The 19,209-nt window shown below is 35.8% G+C and overlaps 1 protein-coding gene across 4 annotated transcripts in view; it reads left to right on the plus strand.

The window, feature by feature from the left end:
* Positions 1 to 19,209, plus strand: part of AGMO (alkylglycerol monooxygenase) — a 323,670-nt gene that overhangs the window by 36,169 nt on the left and 268,292 nt on the right. The window lies entirely within an intron of this gene.

Genomic DNA, 19,209 nt, shown 5'->3' on the forward strand with positions numbered 1-19,209 from the left:
AATTTGCCATGGCAGTAATCTAGACTTTGGTCACTTGCCAAGTATGTAGGTGGACACTTCATTTTAAAATACTGAATTTTGTATCATGCTGAAGCTATTAAGCTTTAAAAAGTCATCAGACTGCTCATCTGATAGTCATTTTTGTTTTACTTTCTTCTTTAGAAACAGAAATAAAGTCTATTTGAACTTCTTAGACTCTCTCTGTTATGAACAATTTAAACAAAAATATTTCCTAAAATCACTAAGAGGTGGTAATTATCCATAGTTTCAACTTCATGGGAATTTAATATCAGTTAATTTTTACAGAAGTAGTTATACTTCTTACATTCATACCAACTCCTTTTTGTCCCCAGGAATAAAAACTCAAGAACTTTTGCAACTCTGTAACACAAATAGATGCCTGAGAGCTGGTTTTTGTTTATTTTAGTAACACAAGACACTGATTGGAAGGAGGAGTGACATAGCCCTTGGGTTCCTACGGGTTATGTAGAAATAACGTCTGCCCACTTGGTTGAAGTGGCAGAGAGCAGTTTTAGCTGTAGGCTTGAGTTAGTACAGATATCCATAAATTCTGCTAAATTACTGACTGCCTTTCAGCCAGACAGACAGATGTTAGCTTTACATTATCTTGTATGAATACCAGGTCTGTGTGTCACACTAGCTTGTTTGTCTGGTCCATCAACTATGCTGCTCATAAATCCTGATGACCTTGAGAAGAACAAAAAGAAAACAGCCTTTTGTCCTGCTATTTTAAATTGATACTATTCTCTTATTTTAAGTACAATGAAAAGATTCCATTCATCTGTATCTTCATTATTACATCAAAAAGGAACAAGTTAGCAGTTGGGGATTTGATGCGAAGCATGGATAAAGCCAGAAGTATAGGTCTGTGCCCACTGGAGATCATACTCAGGAAACTGGTTTAATGCCTCTTATAATAATCATGAAATTAGCATTGACGTTATAAAATTGAGGACTTGGAACACATAATAATCCTAGAAAAACACATCAGGGAAGAAGAAGTGCTTACTAATACTACTAAAAACTTAATAATCTTTTTAAAGGATATGAATATTGAACTGAGTATTTTGCACTTGTTGAGGCAATATTAGAAAATGATTGCATCTCCAGTTCCTGGTTGGGGATTTTTTTTCTGGCATCTATGAAAGGATGTTTTCTCTTATCCAATGTTTTTTCATTTTAGCTAGAAAAAGAAAACTCTTTCTTGCCAGATTTTTTTTTAACCCTGTCTAAGTAATAAAGTTGTATTCAAGAATGTAGTTGTTAGAAAGTACTGTTATCTGTTTAAAACTTACGGAAACACTTAATTTTTAAGGTAACATTAACTAAGGTTGAATTATGGAGCAATTCCTCCGGAAGTTCATGTCAGAGGAATGTTATTGCCGAATAAATCCACTATGATCAGTTGAGCGACAGTGAATAGGAAAAGCACTTAAAATAATTGGACACTCAGGGGTACCTTTCCAAAGTCTGTTGTGACATGTTAGCTGTGTCACTCCCATTAAAACCAGTGGGGGTTTTGAGGTTGAAATTCATCTTTACAGATTAAAGCCTTCCTTCTTAACACATGGCGCTGTAGAAACCATCAGAGAAGCCCAGGGTTGGAACATATCAAATGTTCTTTAGAAAGTAGTGGGACTCATTTTTTTCCCTCACATTTATCTTTATAAACTTTCCAGTTATAAATTTTGATGTATTCAACTGAAGATGGAAGGAGAAGCTAGGATGTTTACATTAGAATTTATGTATTAGAAGCATGATTTTTGCAGTTGATGTGCTGGGTCAGAAAATAATTATTGCCTTTTAAAATGTTTCCTTTTAGTCTCTCCCAAAACGTATCCTTCTTAGATCTCCACTCCCTCTGCTGGTATCCAGATAGATGCTTGAATTTCTTCTGGAAGAATTAAGAGGGCTTTTACGTAAATTTGATGGGATTGCCTCTGTGATTGCTTTGGGGAGAACGGAAGAAAATAAAGAATGATTTTTAAAACTATACACAACCAGTCTCCTCATGTAATCAGAAAAATGAAAGTATGCTTATTTTACTTATCACAAAACATGTAATACAGTTTTTATTAATTTTTGAAATGGGGCAAGAAATGTAACGTACTTCCTATTGCTGATTTTAGAGAAAGGCCTCTGATATTGTCAGAGAATACTTATCAATGTTTACATTCATTGCATGCCCGGATTCACATTGTACAAGTAAAAAAAAATTTTTCTATTGTAATTTTAAGTGTATTTCACTGGTATGCAAATGCAGTATTTGAGTGATATCTTTCTTGAAATATATAATTTTTATTAAATCAGTAAATACTAAATAGAATAAGCAAAATTGACCTCAACCCCTTGTTCTGTCATTGAACAACTGGATGCTCAAGATACTTGATTTAACTTCTTTTATCCTACTTCTTTCATCTGTAAAATCATGATAATAAAACTTCTTTATCAAAGTGTTTGTGAGCAGTAAATGACCCCATGGATGTTTGGCGCTAGCAATTTTTTTGATGATAATCTCTATTCCAGATTAACAGGTACACCTTCCAAACCACCTCAGAGAACAGAGTGAATAAATAGGGAGAATAAATGAATCACTTAGAAGTTGTGGGCCAGTCTGGCTGATTTGTCCCACTTTTCTAACTCAGTGCCTCAATTCCAAAAGTACCATCAGGGATACTGGGCTTAGGGCGCTGGTGCGGACAGGCTGAAGAAGGTGTGAGGGAGTTATTATTGTTATCATTTTGTCTGACTACATGTAAATCTCTGTTATTAACAAAGTCAGAAATCTGATGCATAATGAAGTTGCAGCTGGAACACAGATCTTTAGGCATCAAATTCAGTGTTTTTTTGATTTTTTTTTTTTTTAACCACAGTGACACTGTCTTGCCCTTTAGCGGCTTAAATAAGGAAGACATTTTCTCTGTTTCACTAAGTATATTTGCCTGATTGACTTTCCACATTTTTTGTTTCTACCTGCCTAACATCTACTTACCGAAAGCATTGTTTTTCCTCTTCGTTGCCAAACTGAAGTCGACCTTTCTGCAGTTCATCATTTATTCCTTAGAATAATTTGCCCCGGCATTTCCTAGGGTGGCCCTTACAGAATCCAGGAGAAGAGATGAGAGGGAACTTTATGAGGAGGCAACACAGGATGCAAATATAAAGCCAGACCCTTGAAACCATCAGGACTCTCTGGAGAACTGACCCTGCGAGCTGAGGACCACTGCTTTGATAATTTTAAGAGGTCCATTGTTTATTATAAATTGTCTCTCCCTCCGACGTGACAGCAGCAGTATATATGATTATAAATTGCTTCCCAGCATCCTGCCTCTGGCACTCACCCGTGCTGCCAAAATGTGTCGGGGGTGGGGTTGGGGGTGGGGAGAGAAAGAGTGTTTAGAAATGAGGGAGGAAGGGCAGGGCTGCATACAGTTGATCTCCTCTACTCTGGAAAGGTATAAAGGATCAGGGAATTTTGAAGTAAGAAGAAATAAACTTGAGTCATCTAATTACAGAATGTTAATTCTAGATCACTCATGATGTCACTTGACTTAAAACCTTACTCCTCTGGAAGATGAAATAATTAATGCTTGCCCAGAGAGAATAAATTGGTTAATCTGTCATCTAAAATCTGAGATTTGTGCTTAGGTTTGTGAACTTCAAGACCTGGAACAACTTACTGCCTCTGAATTGTTCTTTCCATTTTATACTTGCTGAGTAGTCTTGATAAAATTTGTTCTAAATGCAAAATAAAATTGCAGTGTTAACTAAATATAGAATTAAATTAACCTCCATAACAGGAAAGCTCCTTGAAATCATTTAGGTTCTTGTGCCGTTCATTTTGATTTATTCCCTTGGGATTATTTACTCTTGGATTATTACATTTTCTCCTGGATTCTACTTTTCATAGAGAGTTCCTGTCTTCCTTTATCCTTTCTACTTTTTGGTTCAGTTACACTCCCCTTCCTATTAAACTTACAATTACTGTCCTGAGTCTGTTCTTGATTTTAAAAACTCAAATGCCACTGACACCCTTTCCCCACTGTCAGCACAGTTCTATCACATACGCTCTTGGCATTGTGTTCTCCCTCATTTTATCACACTCCTCCTTTTATAGGATGCAGTAATGGAGTTCTTGTGTGTTATTTTTGTGTGTGTGTATTCTTTTGATTTGACCTAAAGCCAATCATTAAAGTGATTCGGTCATTTAGTCACACACTTTATTATTATTCTTTTAATTTTTATGGAAATTTTCAAATACATGCAAAAGTGGAAAGAATACTGCAGTCAACACCAAGGTGCTCATTACCATTTCAAAATTACCAACCTCCAGCCATTCTTATTTCCTCCATCAAAAGCACGTAGCTTTTTGCGTGAGATAGTGTAAAACCAATGTGAAACATTGTATATCACTTTTGAATATTTCAGCTTACAACTATGACAACACTTTTGTTTTAAATAAAAACAAAACAATTTTCACATGACATAATTCATAATAATTCCTTAATAGTATCTAATGAACATTTGTGTTTGTTTTTAACAGTTGATTATTCATATTAGAATCTAAGTAAGGGCAAACAGTACATTTATATCAAATGTTTTTTAGTCCTTTAAAATCTCTAACAGTCTACCCTTTTCTTGCCATTTATATGTTGAAAAACCATGCATCTTTTTTTCCAAGACCTTCCCATATTTAGTTCTTGTAACACTATTTAACTTTTATTTCCTTCACCATATTTCATGAAAGCCATGATTTGACCTAGAGAATTGATTAGGTTTAAGTCGAATTTTTGGCAGGAGATGGGAATAACAAAGATACTTCTAAGGTGGTGCTATATACTCTTATGTTAATGTATCATGTCTAGTGCCAGGTTGACCCATCCATTATGAAGGTCCACATCAACTGTCAATCCAGTGATTACAGCATCCAGTGACAGCCTTTCTTAGCTCCTGATCTCATCAGGACTTGTCAGATGGCTGTTTTCTAAGTATATTGTTTCTCTTGCATTGCATATTTATAAAGAAAATTTCCCATTACTGTATATTTTGTTAGTTTACCGGCTAGTTAGTCAGTTCAGGAAAGGCAGGGTAACTGTTTGGTTTTTTCCTAATAATTTTCAGATTCATGAATTTATGTCCTAGCAAAGATTATCCATGAGTACATTTTTCTTTTGGAATATCATACAATCCTGGCTTTATGAGCTTTCTAAAATGTGCTTGCTGTGTTAAGCCTTTAGATTCATGATGTGTTTTCGTATTATAATCGATACCTCTATGACATTTCAATATGACCTTAATAGTATTTGATACCTTTTTGCTTTCAGGCAAGAAAGCTGACCCAGCTTTATGGTGTACATTTTCTGACCCAAACCTAGAATTAGTTATTTCTTCAAAAAGTTCTGATTTCATTTAAGGGAGATGGTATATAGGAGCCACATTCCAGGTACTAGGTTGTCCATTTCTAGGAGATTGTCACTGTTTATAGGCCATTTTAGTGGACAAGCTATGAGATATTTTTCTTTCTTTAAAAAAATTGGGGAAATTAGAAAGAGTTTATGGGGCCTCCTTATTCTATACTTGACACTTTTCCAATCTGGTATAATATCAAAATTAAAAGTAACATACAAACATAAATTTAAACTGATACTTGCACATAAAAATAAATATTATAGAGTTTTGCTTCTTGGGTTTTTAAAACGTTTTTCACTTAAAATGAAATTTTGGTTCCAAATAATGTTGATGTAATTATTCATCTATATATCCTACTCTTTTTAAAAACAACGCCACTTAATGAAGTTTTAGACTCCTTTGTGGTTCTTTTTTTCCATTGCATATATCTCACTAGGGATAAACACTCAAAATATTCTGTTTAAAATCACTAGAAATAGGTTTCTTTGGTATTCGATTAACAGAGTATTCAGTGAAGCCCATGTGTTAGTTTCAGTTTCTAAATGTTGCTATTTAAAATTTTAATCTTGTTTCTTAGATGAAACATTTGTATCTGAAGTCAAAGCTGTAAGACAACACATATTCAGAAAGAATTTGCTTTCTTATAATACACATGTGCACACATCTAGTTCTGTCTTTTATTATCTGTCTAAACATTTTTCAGTAATACTTATTTCAAAATTTATTTGCTTTTTTGGGAGAAAAAGCCCAAATATTTATGTGTATGTGTGTGTATATGTAATCATAGCATACTCCTTTTCGTCACAAAAATTGCTTGATTATGGTTAACTATAACTCTGTACATTGCTTTTTCTCACTTAATAATGTATCTTGGAGATCATTTTGAAGAAGCTCAAAGAGATCGGCCTTGTTCGATTACAGTTGCTTAATACATTGTGGGATGTGTCCTAGTTTACTCAGGCAGTTCACTATTGGTGGTTATTTGGATTATTTCACCCTTTGGCAGCAATAAATAGCCCTGTCCATATATTCTTTATTATTTTTTGGCAGTGTATATCTGACATAGGTTCTTTGGAGGAGACCGCAAAGGGAAAATGAGTATGCAGTAACTGTCAGGTTATTGCAAAATCCCCTTCCAGTGGCGCTGATCCATTTTGTATACACATCAGCCTTGCATGAGAGCACCAGTCTCCTCATAGTCTCTCCGCAAGGAGTGTATTGTCAGCCTTCTAAAGATGGGCCAATCTGATAGGTGAAAATAGGATCTGAGAGTGATTTAAAGGCACAGAAACCCACTGGGAGCACCTCTGGTGGATACAATAAGGGATCATGTGTATTATGAATTTTCATGCACATGTATCTCCCAATAAACCTATTCTGAGGTAAGTGTTTGCTTCAAAGCTCTGTTCAGTTCTATGCAAGACAGGAGACAAACACATGAAGGGAGAGGGACCCTCGGGTAAATGCTTTTATAGATAGATGTTTGCAGTGGAATGAAAGTGAGATCCGCATTGTTCCCAAACTTACCACAGAGAGGACGAAGGGTCCTCATGTGCTGCATGGACGCATTTATTTATCACTTCCTGGTGGTCACTTAATAATGATCTTCTCTGAAAAGATCTGAGAACCTTGATTTAAAACTTTATGTGTTACTCATTTTAAGATCAAGAATAGGAGCATACTTGCGACTCCATGACTCCTCGTATTTTCTACTCTAAACACTCATGACTCATGCAACTTCATATGTTCTTTGAGGGTGACGTGACTTTTATATCAGTCAGAGGTCTTTTTTCCCCCCATATCTAGGTATCAAATAAAATGTTCTTACATTTTAGAAACTGCTGCAAAAGAGTTGGAAATTTATAAACATGGCTGGGAAAATATACAATAGATGTCTTCAGAAAGTACATTTCTCACTGTTTCTCATTTATATTCTAAAATCACAATGAAACAAGAACCAGACACCCTTTACATGTTTGTACCTCTGATTAAATCAGACACTTGTGGTAAATCAAAACGTATTTTGTAAGTGAAGGAATAGGAAGCCAAATTGCTATTTGGGCTGGAGATTTTCTAGAGAAAAAAATAAGCACATTGTTTTGATTTGGTCAATGCATCGGTAAGTTTAATTTTCCAATTGACTAGAGAGATGCTGTAATACCTTATACAAACATGATTTGTAACCTTCTAACCTCTTTTATTCTGAGCACACAAAATTAAACTATTTTTCATCTGTAACAAACTGCAGAAACTTAAGCATGGAAAAGTCATTCCTCGCTTCCTCTATGTATACAAGTGACTTAAACAATATAAACAAGAGTAATGTCTCCCCAAAAAAGCATTCTTCAGTTTTCTGATGCAGAAATTGGAGTTACACTATAAACTGTTAAAAAATCCCACTGGCTACCTTTTTTGTTAATAATCAAAGTAAATTATCACTCTTGCATTTTTCCATAGGGAAAACTTTTGCAAGGAGTTATATCCACATATTTTTTGAGTGCTAGGAAATCATACCTATCCTTTCTAAAAACTATCCTTTTGAACAGCTGTATTGTTTTGTTTTGTTCTTCTGTAATAGGAGATATACTTAATACTTAGACAAATTAAGTCTCTAATAGTAAAATTAATTAAATTTGAGGCAAATTATGTTAAGTCAGTGTCATCTAATTTATTGAGCGGAAACGGCTTAATTTTCCACATAGACTGAGTATGTGGAAGTGGCAGCCTACATAGTATTATTTGAGAAGACTTCTTGCCCCCGAATATTTCTCCCATCAAGCATGATATGGTGGTCCCCCTCCCCCCACAAAAAAGTAGTTTCAAACATACTCATTTTTTCTGGTCTCAGCCAGGTTTCTAAAATCTCAGTTTCTCAAGTCCCACTAAGCTACACTGAGACTCTCCTAGAGATTGACACAAAACCTAATACCTTTTAAAATGTTGATATTCATAGGATTTCACTTTGAGGAACCACTGAGTTAAGGAACTATAATCTTTATGTCTCTCTATTAAATTGCAATTGTCCTATGAGTGAAAACAGACTATACTGGAGTTCCCAAGTCAGGTAAGTCCCAGGCAGTGTTGTTATCAGTGTGGCAAAGATGTTTTTATTGCAGTTCTTCTGGCTCCTCTATGTTTCTGTGTGTCCTGTCTCTTCATACTTTTTCTCTCTCACCAAGACATGGTTTTAAAAAGAATCTACTAACTGTGTTTACAGCTGAGCTTTAGAGTTAATGTGACTCAGTGTGTATGCACTCCCACTATTTGGAATTATCAAAGGAATGGCTGTCTAACAGTTAAATAAGGATATATTCTGATGCTTTCCTCTCCTGAGATGGCTTATTTCACTTGTCAAAGCTATCTGAGAGGTTCTTTCCTCCTTGCTAATGTTTATACCTGCATTTATAGAGTTCTTTACAATTTAAAATGCTTTCTCAACTGTGTTTTTATTTGATTCTAAAAACAAATCCATGTGAAATGAAATAGTTTGATCTTAGAAACAAATACTCAAAGAGGTAACGTTGCTTAGGAGACAATACGAAGAAGTGTCTGGGCCTTTGAGCCTGACAAGTCAGGTCCAAATCGTGGCTGCATCGTGGATCCCTGAGCAAAATATTTTACTTCTCCGGCTCACCTTTCCTCGTCTGCACAATAAGAATAGTAGGGTTGTTGTGAAGATTTAATGTGTTAAAATGATTTAAAATAAATAATTCAGTGCTGAAAAAAACAGAGGCTATTTGCACAAATAAATGAGACAACTAAGGTGAGAGTTCCAGTTCTCTGACTTAGAGTTCATTGTTCTTCCCTCTCAAGCACAACTGAGATGCTTGTAGTCAGATCCATTTCAGATGTTACAGCTAGCAGAGAGCTGGAGAGGAATGGATTATAGTGTAGACAGGTTTTGAGGGCAGAGGAGTAGATTCAAGCCTAGGGGCATTGTAAGGGACAGCAGGCCTAAGTGAAGTGCCGCTGAGCTTTGGGGTAACTGGGGATATGACCCATGGTTAGTAAAAGAGTGAACTACCATGAATAAGTGAGTATGGCACAAGGGCCAAGGTAACTCAAATGGGCCTTGCTAATTTCATTACATTCCTAAGCTACTACTAATTTTGAAATATGATTTTGAAAAAGTACGTTTAACCAATATTTTGTGAAGTATATTTCAATCAACTGGAAAAGTTAAAAGAATTGTCAGTGATCACCCACATAACCATTCACTACCTAGATCCTATGATTGCCTTTTTGATATATTTGCTTTATGACATATCCATCCATGTGTCCAGTCTTCTCACAGCAATTGGAGTAGATAAGGTATCAGCATCTCCACTGGCTCCTCCAGCCCTGGTTCCTGTAAACCAGTAGGGAGAGAGTGTCAGGTGACATCAGAACACACGGTAAGTTACATTGCAGGAGAGAAACTGTGATCTGAGGGAATCCAAGTCTTTCATAATAGACAGTAAGCATCCTTTCCTTTTGTGCTAAAGAGATTCTCTATCTGAAATGCAGTCATTTGTTATTTTGCTGAGGTATAACTTTATCTCTCAACACACCTTACAAGGCTGATGGGCAAAGCCCAAAATCATTTGTTCAGTGGCCAGCCTGGCTGGATGGATGCTGATCAGGCACATCTCAGTTTTGCTCTGTCCTCACTGAGCTCTCCTCACTGCCTGTGTTAGCCCTCTCAGGACGGTAGTCTGCTCCCATGGGAGGTGAAGTCTTTCTGCTCACCTTCAGGATAGGTGTGATGATATTTGCAGTGTCGCCCATGTTGTGTGAGAGACAGTATTCCATGGTATTCCTTCTCTAATATGTTTTAAATGTTTTGTAGACATTAGGAAGTGAATGTTGATATTCTCCCCAAAATCTATATGTTGAAGCTCTTAATTCCTAATGATGATGGTATTGGAGATGGAGCCTCTGGGAGGTAATTAGGTTTATCTTAAGTCACGAGGGTAGGAACTTTATCATGGGATTAGAGCCTATTAAAAGAGGAAGAGATGCATATGCTTGCACTCAGGGAAGTCCAGGTATGCACACAGTGGGAAGGCAGCTGTCTATCTGCAGGAAGAAAGCTTTCACCAAGAATCAGATTTGCCAGCACCTTGATCTTGGACTTCCCAGCCTCCAGAACTGTGAGAAATAAATACCTATTTTTAAGCTGCCCAGTCTATGGTGTTTTGTTGCAGCAGCCTGAGCAGGCTAAGATAGTAGATGCACTTAAAAACAGAGCTATGGGAAGCTTTGGGCTATAGGAATTTAAAAGCAAAACCCCTTTTCCCCTTTGGTTCCTGTGTAAGGCTTACAAAATCCCTCCGTCTATTTTAAAGAGAAATGGTGTATGAACTAATTTGGTAAGACGGACTTGGGCATCAAGTAATTCTAAGCAAACACTGTTTTGATGACATAAGGGTAAATGAATCGGAAACATATGGACTGAATTTTCTCTGAAATACTTTGGAGCATAAACATGATGGGGAAGGGGCAGTATTTGGAAGGACGCCAAATCCTCTTGGGCACTCAAGTTAGCTTGAGAAGAGGAGGAGGTGTTTTACAACTTACAGGAGCCACCAGAGCCTTCTAAGTCCTGGAGTTTAGGGTGTCAGAATCTTAAAAATTTAAAGCACAGGGCAAAATGCTCTAAGTCAAGTGTGTACTAGCAAAGGCATTGATGCGTCAATGATAATGCTGCGGGAGGGGGGCAGTATTTTTGTCATCAGCCTTGTATTTGCCAAAGTTTCATTTATTAAAGCAAACAAATGAAAAAGTCATACTTCAGGTTATATTGCCATGCTAAAATTTCTTACATCCTAGAGGCATCAAATGCAAGGCAATATTAGAGTCTGTTTGTAATTAGTGACAGCTGCCTGTTCATCCAATTTGTAAAAATTAATCAATAGACTTGCAAGAGGGAAGTGGCTGTGCAGTTGTATGACAGTCTGACAGTCCCTTCAGGACAATATATTTAGTCTGGTAGGTTGTGGCTGTATTTCTAAGCTCCTGCAAAATGGAACTCTTGAGTCCAGATCTTTTCCCTAATGCTTGAAGATATTCATGTGTTAGGCATTTTCTGTAAACTAGCTACTTACTTGCATAATTATTAAGACTAATGAGGAAAAAGGCAATATTTTCTTTGCTCAAACCTTCAACCACAGTGGGCATGCATCTCCCACGTGGAGGTCAGTCCAGGAGCACCTTGGCTAGCTGGGCTGTGAACAGCTTCTCTGGGACCTTATTTAAGTGTCCGCTACAGCTGTTTCAGCTGACACAGGGTAATTAGTATAAACACACTACAACATCATTTCATGTATTTATACTATAATTGCACATTTTAATTTCAGTCATTAAACTATTTAGAGTGCATTAATTTTTAAATGAAGTAATTATTTTAATTGTAGCATGAATATAATCAACTCTAATGCACTGGATCTGGTTCTAAATGCAGTTTTCCCGTATGTTTCAGTCTGTGAATAGCTCTGTTTAAACATCCTGAACCCCTTATGTTTTAATTTTGATGAGCCTCTGTTTTCAAACCAATATTTGGTAGAGGAGTGCCTCATGAAAGCCGCCTTCTCTTTGTCTTGAGGAAGTTATCAAGACACATTTACTTCTTCCCCGCTACGTGTGATATGTACTGTGCCAGATTCAGACGGTGTATGGTGCTGTGGGAGTCACTCATGGAACTTAAGAGCTTTAGTTTAGTGTTAAGGAGGAAATAAGAAACATATATTACAAATAAATGTCTGTAAAACCATGTCCCGATTTTGATCATTATACAAGGATTATGTAAGTAAATACACTGGTCCTTAGGAAATACACGTGAAAAGACGGGTAAAGAAGCACGAGGCCTCCAAGTAACTAACAAATTGTTAGAAAACAGTCTATGATGTTTGTGTGTGTGTGTGCGCGCGTGCACAGAAGAGAGGGAGAAAGGGAGAGAATAATACAACAAATGGGGCAAATGCAAAAAAATTAGTGAGTATGGGTAATGATTATATGGGGCTTTTTTTGTCCTTTGCAACTTTTAACTAAGATTGAACTTACCTAAAAATCTTATTTTTAATATAGCTTATTTAAGTAAATCTCTGATATAAACCTTTACTAGAGCAATTTGGCAATGTCTAAATGTAGATCCTTAAGATGTCTATATATGAAGTTTGAAACAAAATTTTCACTCCCAGGCATCTAGCCTAAGGAAATAATGGAAAATTGTTTATTGTGGCATTGGTTATAATACCAAACACTTAAAAAAAACCCTAAATATCCCATAATAAGAGAAGAAGGTGATGAGGTCAGAAATGGCAAGTTTCACTTGTAGAAGGAGGCCAAACAAAATCCAAAGCAGGGCCAGAAGGAAAGGCTATAAAAGGACCAGGATAAAGGCAGTTGTGGGAGCAATCCTTCCTTCCTTATCTATTAATTCAACGTGTATTTACTGCATGCCTACTAAGTCCCATGCACTTTGCTAGTACTGGGGAAATAACGAAAAACTAGGTAAAGAAGGTCCTTCCCTTTATTGAGCTAATGGTTTAATAAAAATATACACACACGCGCGCACACACACACACACACACATATAACAACAATAGAAGAAGATGATTAAGAGTTTTTAATGTTATAAAAACTTTGAGTAAGAAAGTATATAAAGAAGGTCAGAAATACTTGATTTCAAACCATTCAGGGAGCATGGGGAAGCAAAAGGGAAGGGGTATTTTTCAATGCGAGTACATTTGGGTTATTTGACTTTTTACTACGTGAACGTATTTCATTTTTGTTAAAAGGAAAATAATTTGGTTTTTCGTTAAGTGCAACGTCTACTACTTTGTGGAAAACTAGAAAATAATTTAATAAAGGGAAGATTTCCTATGTTCTCCATTTTGCAAAATTATTTCCTTTACGAAAGGAGCCCAAGAAGCCATTTGCTGAGAAACTTCGATAGTCATTCTAAACTTCTAAGCAGAAGTTTCCAAAGTTCTTGGCTTACGATGTTCTTAGTGTCTCAGTTACTTTTTCATGGCATTCCTAGCCTCAGACAAATAGCCAGCCGTCCTGTTTATTGGGCAGTTAGGTCAAATCAACTTAAAAGTATTTACGTCCTAACAACTTAGTAACTGTTTGAAAAAATAAGACATATAAATTGAAAACATTTATTTCATTTTTAAACAACCACGATTACTTCCTAATGGAGTATGTGTGTCTATTGGGCACTGCACAGTTTCCTGGATCTGGGAATCAGATTGTGCACCAATGAGCTCATTTCCTTTCCTGTGTTGCATTATGCACGGTGTTTGTGTTTCATGAAAACCCCCTTTCTTGAAGACGGGACGTCATAGAAAGAAATGTAATGCAATGTAACCTTGGAATTGTGAACACTTTGCGTTAGTAATTTGTACAGTATCAGACGGATGTCAGGTATAGCTGGGAGGGACCTGGGGTACCTAAGGAACAATTTGGAAACTGCAATTGTAGACGATTCCACTTGTGGAACTTGTGTAGCCCTGTGGAAAATCAGAACATTTCTCTTGCTAGTGAGGGAATTATATAACAACAACAGCAACAGTAATAATAATAATAATAAAAATATTGCAGTAGTAGTATTGGGCCTCAAAAGGACCTGCTACAACTTGCAGTAGGTTGTGTTTACCCACTGTAGTAGCTGAGCAAAAGAGCATTTTCTTATCTCCAGGGAGGAGCCATACTAACCCTGGTGTGGCGTAGAGTATAAAAAAAGGACTGGACTTTGACAACCAGATTCTAGCTGTGTGTTAAGCAAATCATTTCACTCCACAGAGATTCAGTTTCCCCGAGTGAAAAACACATCTTGCTCTATTAACAATCCTAGAATGAGTATCAAATAAAAAGTTATGTTTGAGAGGCCTTTAGAATGCAGGAAACTCTGCCTAAGGGTGATGTTTTAATACGGCCATCACTGCTGGTGTTGCCGCTCTGCAAGGTCTGAGGGGCTAGATCATTTATTCTAGAACTGTACTGCAAATATTTCTAGCTTTGGCCAACTAGAGTAATTGGGGGTGAAGCCAGGACACGATCTCTCCTCCCCCCACCCAACTGAAAGATGATAGACTTCAGTGTCTCTGACTTTAAGATTCCGAAAGTGGCTCTTTAGTTCCTCTGTGAAGATCTATATATATTGTTCGTTCACTACCAATATAAAAAATTACCCAGAGAGAAGTCTTCTTTTGCCTCCATCTTCTGGATTTCACGTGGTGTGCTTTTTGGTGCTCACAAATACGAAAGTGTGACTTTTGCATGAACTGATGAACACATGTCTTTAAAATGTACCAAAAGATAATCCATCTGTCTCTGGGATCTCATCCTGGGCTGTGCTGTTGAAGTGTAGCGTTGGGACATGGTACTTTATTTTTTGTTACTAATATGATGAAGTGAAATAGATGATTTAATATTGTTAAAGTCCTCACAACATTATACATAGTGCTGACTTTGTGGTATGACACATAATAAGTATTATATTTAAGTGCTTAATAGCAGAAACTTGGGCGAATTTACTTACTTTCAGTCTTATAACTAATGGAGAGCCAATAGAATAAATACCAGTGAGACCATTTCAGCAAGTGATGTTAAGATCACTCTGGGATCGAGACTGTTCCTAGCACTGCTTATCTCATAACGCCCACTATAGTTTATTTTTCTATTTCACGCACATGACACTGAAAAATTATTCCTTGCTCACATATTTGTCCCCCCAGCTAGACCAAGAGATTCAGGTTGGTGGCGACTTTTTCTCCATCATCTCTGCATATTCCAGGGCCTGGACCTAGAGGAGTTGTTTGATACATCTATGTTAATGAACGGGACTGAGAAATGAAACAGTAAATAAATGTAATCACACCTAACTGTAAGATTGAGCAGATTAGAGTTCTCAGATTTATAGACACTGAAACATCAGGGCTCTCGTTTGTGCCTCCACTTGGCATGAAGTCCTGATGGCAGAAGACATTCTTACCAAAATATTGATTCTTGAGCCAAGCTAGTATTAATAACTGGTTTCATCGCCATGCATGATTACTTACTACCTTCAAGCATCTTACACGTTTTGATTTTAAAATTATAAGACTTAAAAAAAAAAGCACATGAGTTTCTGATGAGCTCAAGATCTGGGGCAGACCATGTTCTATTTTTTTCCCTCAGATTTATTTTGCATAAGAAATGGTGGGATTACTTTTTATTTTCTTGTATTGATTTCCTTCTTTACTTGATTTAAATTCCGTATGCTCCCTCAGTTTAGAATTGTCTGTTACTAAAATGTTCCTTGCAGATTGTTCAGTTTATGGCGTACAATATTACTTTTTCATTGGTAATTGCACTGCAGATTATTATATGAAAAAAGATCCATTCTTTTCTTGAGGCATAAAACCAAGTTCCTGTCTGTGTTGCGGATGTTAAAAAATCCCAAGACACTTAAGGAAGAAGAGTGGGAGTATTAATTCTAGAAAAAAACGGTTGGCCAAATACCCATGAAAAGCCTCTCTCATCACAGCACAGGGGATTAAGATTGTTAAGAACGATCTTTCTGAGAGAACTACTTTATGCAATTATAATAAAATATTGACCATTTCTTTGGATTTTATGCACATTCCTTTCCAAGAGGAAATCCCAAAACATTTTGTAAAATCTCACAAATTTATACTACCAGCAAGTAAAATTAATGATTTAAATAAATTATCAGCATTTCAGAAACCATAATTTAGTTGATCCATAAAATATTTCAAATACTAAATTGCTAAAAGTGAGTTTTTCCCATCTAAAAATATGTAATGTTTACATCTCAGGAGTCTTTTCTTATATGAATCTATTATTTTAAAATAACTTAAGGAAGCCTTCTAAAAGCCGACCAAAGATTACATTGAAATAACTTATTGGTAAGTACCCTCAAATTAGACATTTTCCAATTCAGAGTGCCATGTACAGGGAATAGCATAAGTTCTAAAAATAGTTTCTTTTTCAAAATATTTTAACTTTTTCCCATTTAGTTGTTTGTAATATTTGAAATAGTCTCCGTCGTGTTTTGAGGTCATTTACCCATGATTATATTGAAATATGTTTGCTTTTGTTGTTGCAAATTCTTTTCCTTAAAACTCATTCCCCTCATCTCAAAATGCAAACCCTATCAACTTTTTGAAGCGGACAGACACTCTGACCTACTCGTTACCTTAGATGACATCAGGTGACAAACCACAGGAGTCTAGGCTACTGTGCCCAGCAGGACTGATGACAGCACTCATTGTAATGGGGGGCTTTGAGTGTGCACTGGTTGTTAAGATAAACACAGTATGTTGGTGCCAAGAGAATTGGTCCAACAGAGCTGTAGATGGATGTTATTATTTTTACGAAGAAGGCCTCTGGTGATAAAACAGGGTTGACCCTGTTAGTAGGAGCTCCATAAATCTTTCCTGGCTGAAGGTTCCTGGCCGTGCAGGTTGGAGGGCGGACAAAAGAATCAAAAGATCCAGGATGTACTGTGCATGTGAGGATTGCCTATGGGACTTTGCAATAATATAACAATAGCCAAGACTGCAAGGCACGACTTCAGTTCCTGCCTGCTTTCAACTGCTTCTAATAACAGTTTTAATTTTAGATTCTGCTTTTTCTTCTGCATTAAAGAAAATTCTTAAAGTTATACAGATTTTTTATTGTCATTTGGAGTTTTCGTACCCCAGTGAAAGGCTTTCCATAATTCTACACAGCCTTATAATAAATACTTGTTGTTTTATTTTTATTTTATGCCCATTATGAAAGTAGTGTTTTCCAGTTATTTATGTTGAACATGTTCAAGAGCCTTTCCTAAATTCAAAAACAATCATTGACAACTACAGACTTTACCTTTTTTATAGTAGTGGTCATAGTTTGAAGACATAGTATGTCATTTGTTGAATTCTTTATATTTTATTAGTTATTACAAATGAAAGTAAGGATAAACTGATTATGTTACATTGTAACTATTTCCAAATTTTTCTATTTGATTTGAAATCTTTAGCTTTAATAAACCAACTTATCACACAATCAGTTTATCAAATACTATCATTTGTTTCTGTAAATTGTTAACATAAACTATTATTAGCACTAATTATATTTCTATTATTGTTTACATATAGTGTAAGGATCACAAGAGAATATGTTTTTATACACCTATTGTTGAACATGAACAGGCCAAAAATATAGTTTTTCCTGCTGGCAGTTCTAAACTATCTTGGAAATAGTTTGTCAGAATCCAAATTAAATAATTTTTAAATATTTATTAAGTAGCTTCTAACTATTCAGCACTGTTTGTTGCTTTGTGGCTTAAATGAAATGTGTGATATCATCCTTAATGATTTTCAAAGTTTAGATCAAGCCCAGTAATTTCCCATGCTTTGCCCAACAGATACAACAAGGTTTGTGTTATATGATCGATGATAATGTCAAGAATGGGCTTATTTAAAGTTGTTTGAGTGTGATTGCTCCAAGTCATTTTTATATATTACCAAAAAAAATATTATCATGAAGACAGAGAGTGTGACAGAGGTCAACTGCCCTTTTAGTATGTTTCAATGAAAAACAAAACAAAACAAAACTCCTCTTCTTTTGTAATAAGGTGCCTGACTGTAAGTACCCGTTGTGAATCGTCAAAGGCAAAACTATTAAAAAAACAATAATTTGCCCAGGAAACTACAGTTCCAAAGAGCACCTTTTATAATCTAGGCTAAACGGACTCACTAGGAGTGTAAGATTAAAAAACTACCTTCTACCTTTTGTTAAGCTGAAGCTCAGGTTGAATAGCTTTTGAAAGTTGGGGAAAACTTTGCGTTCATATTTCAATAAACGTAGTGGCTTTATGCCTTGTTCTCTGCTTATGGGCTGGCAATAAAATGTGCCGCTTCCCTCCCTTCATTCTAAGTAGATCTTGGGGAAAATTGTACGTATATTGTTAAGAGAAACTACTGAAGACTTAAAGTTTGAATCCTTGCTGTTTATTTTTTTAAATATTTAAAATTTGTTTAAGTCATTATCCTCAGAAACTGGTGTACTATTTATTGTCTGTGTCTATTCTAATTACACTGTAGGTGAAAATATATTTTAGTCGTAACTGACATTCCAAAAATTTATAAAATGTTTTCAGATAGTCTTAAGGGCTCTGAATATAGTTTTCATTACTTTGGAAAGCTAAGCTCATTTTACGTACTTTTTTTCCTCAAAATGTTTGACATCATTTGGCAAAACTGGTTTAAGTGTAAAATAAAAGATGTGATTAAGAAACACGTTTAAATACAACAGTAAATTTTCTTGTTGGTTTTCATGGTGTTTAGGGAGAGAGTGGATCCTTGCATCTTTAGGAAGCTGACAATTAAAATATATTTTAAAAAATAATTGTACTTCTAAATAGGTTGCCCAAACAGAACATGCTACATAAACAGAATCCCCATCCAATTGGTCAGACACGACAGTTATTATGAAAGTGAAATTGTACTCTTCATCTCTACACATTTAAGTATGTTATTCAGTTGTATCTAACATATTCACTTATCTCCCAGATTGAATTTGGCAGCACAAGGAGGTCATAGGATGCTCTAGTCACAAAAATTTTATGACTATGTATGGCTTTTGACTTGTTTCTCTGTGTTCCATTCTGTGGCTAGTCTCTTACTCCTATTATTTTCAGTGATTCTGTTTTGTTTCACATTTATATTTTTCCATTTTCATTATTTTTACAATTCATTTTTAATCTTTTTTTCCACCAAGTTAGAGCGTAAAATACAACTTTTTATT

This window comes from Camelus bactrianus, chromosome 7 (genome assembly GCF_048773025.1).
Source record: "Camelus bactrianus isolate YW-2024 breed Bactrian camel chromosome 7, ASM4877302v1, whole genome shotgun sequence".
NCBI lineage: Eukaryota > Metazoa > Chordata > Mammalia > Artiodactyla > Camelidae > Camelus > Camelus bactrianus.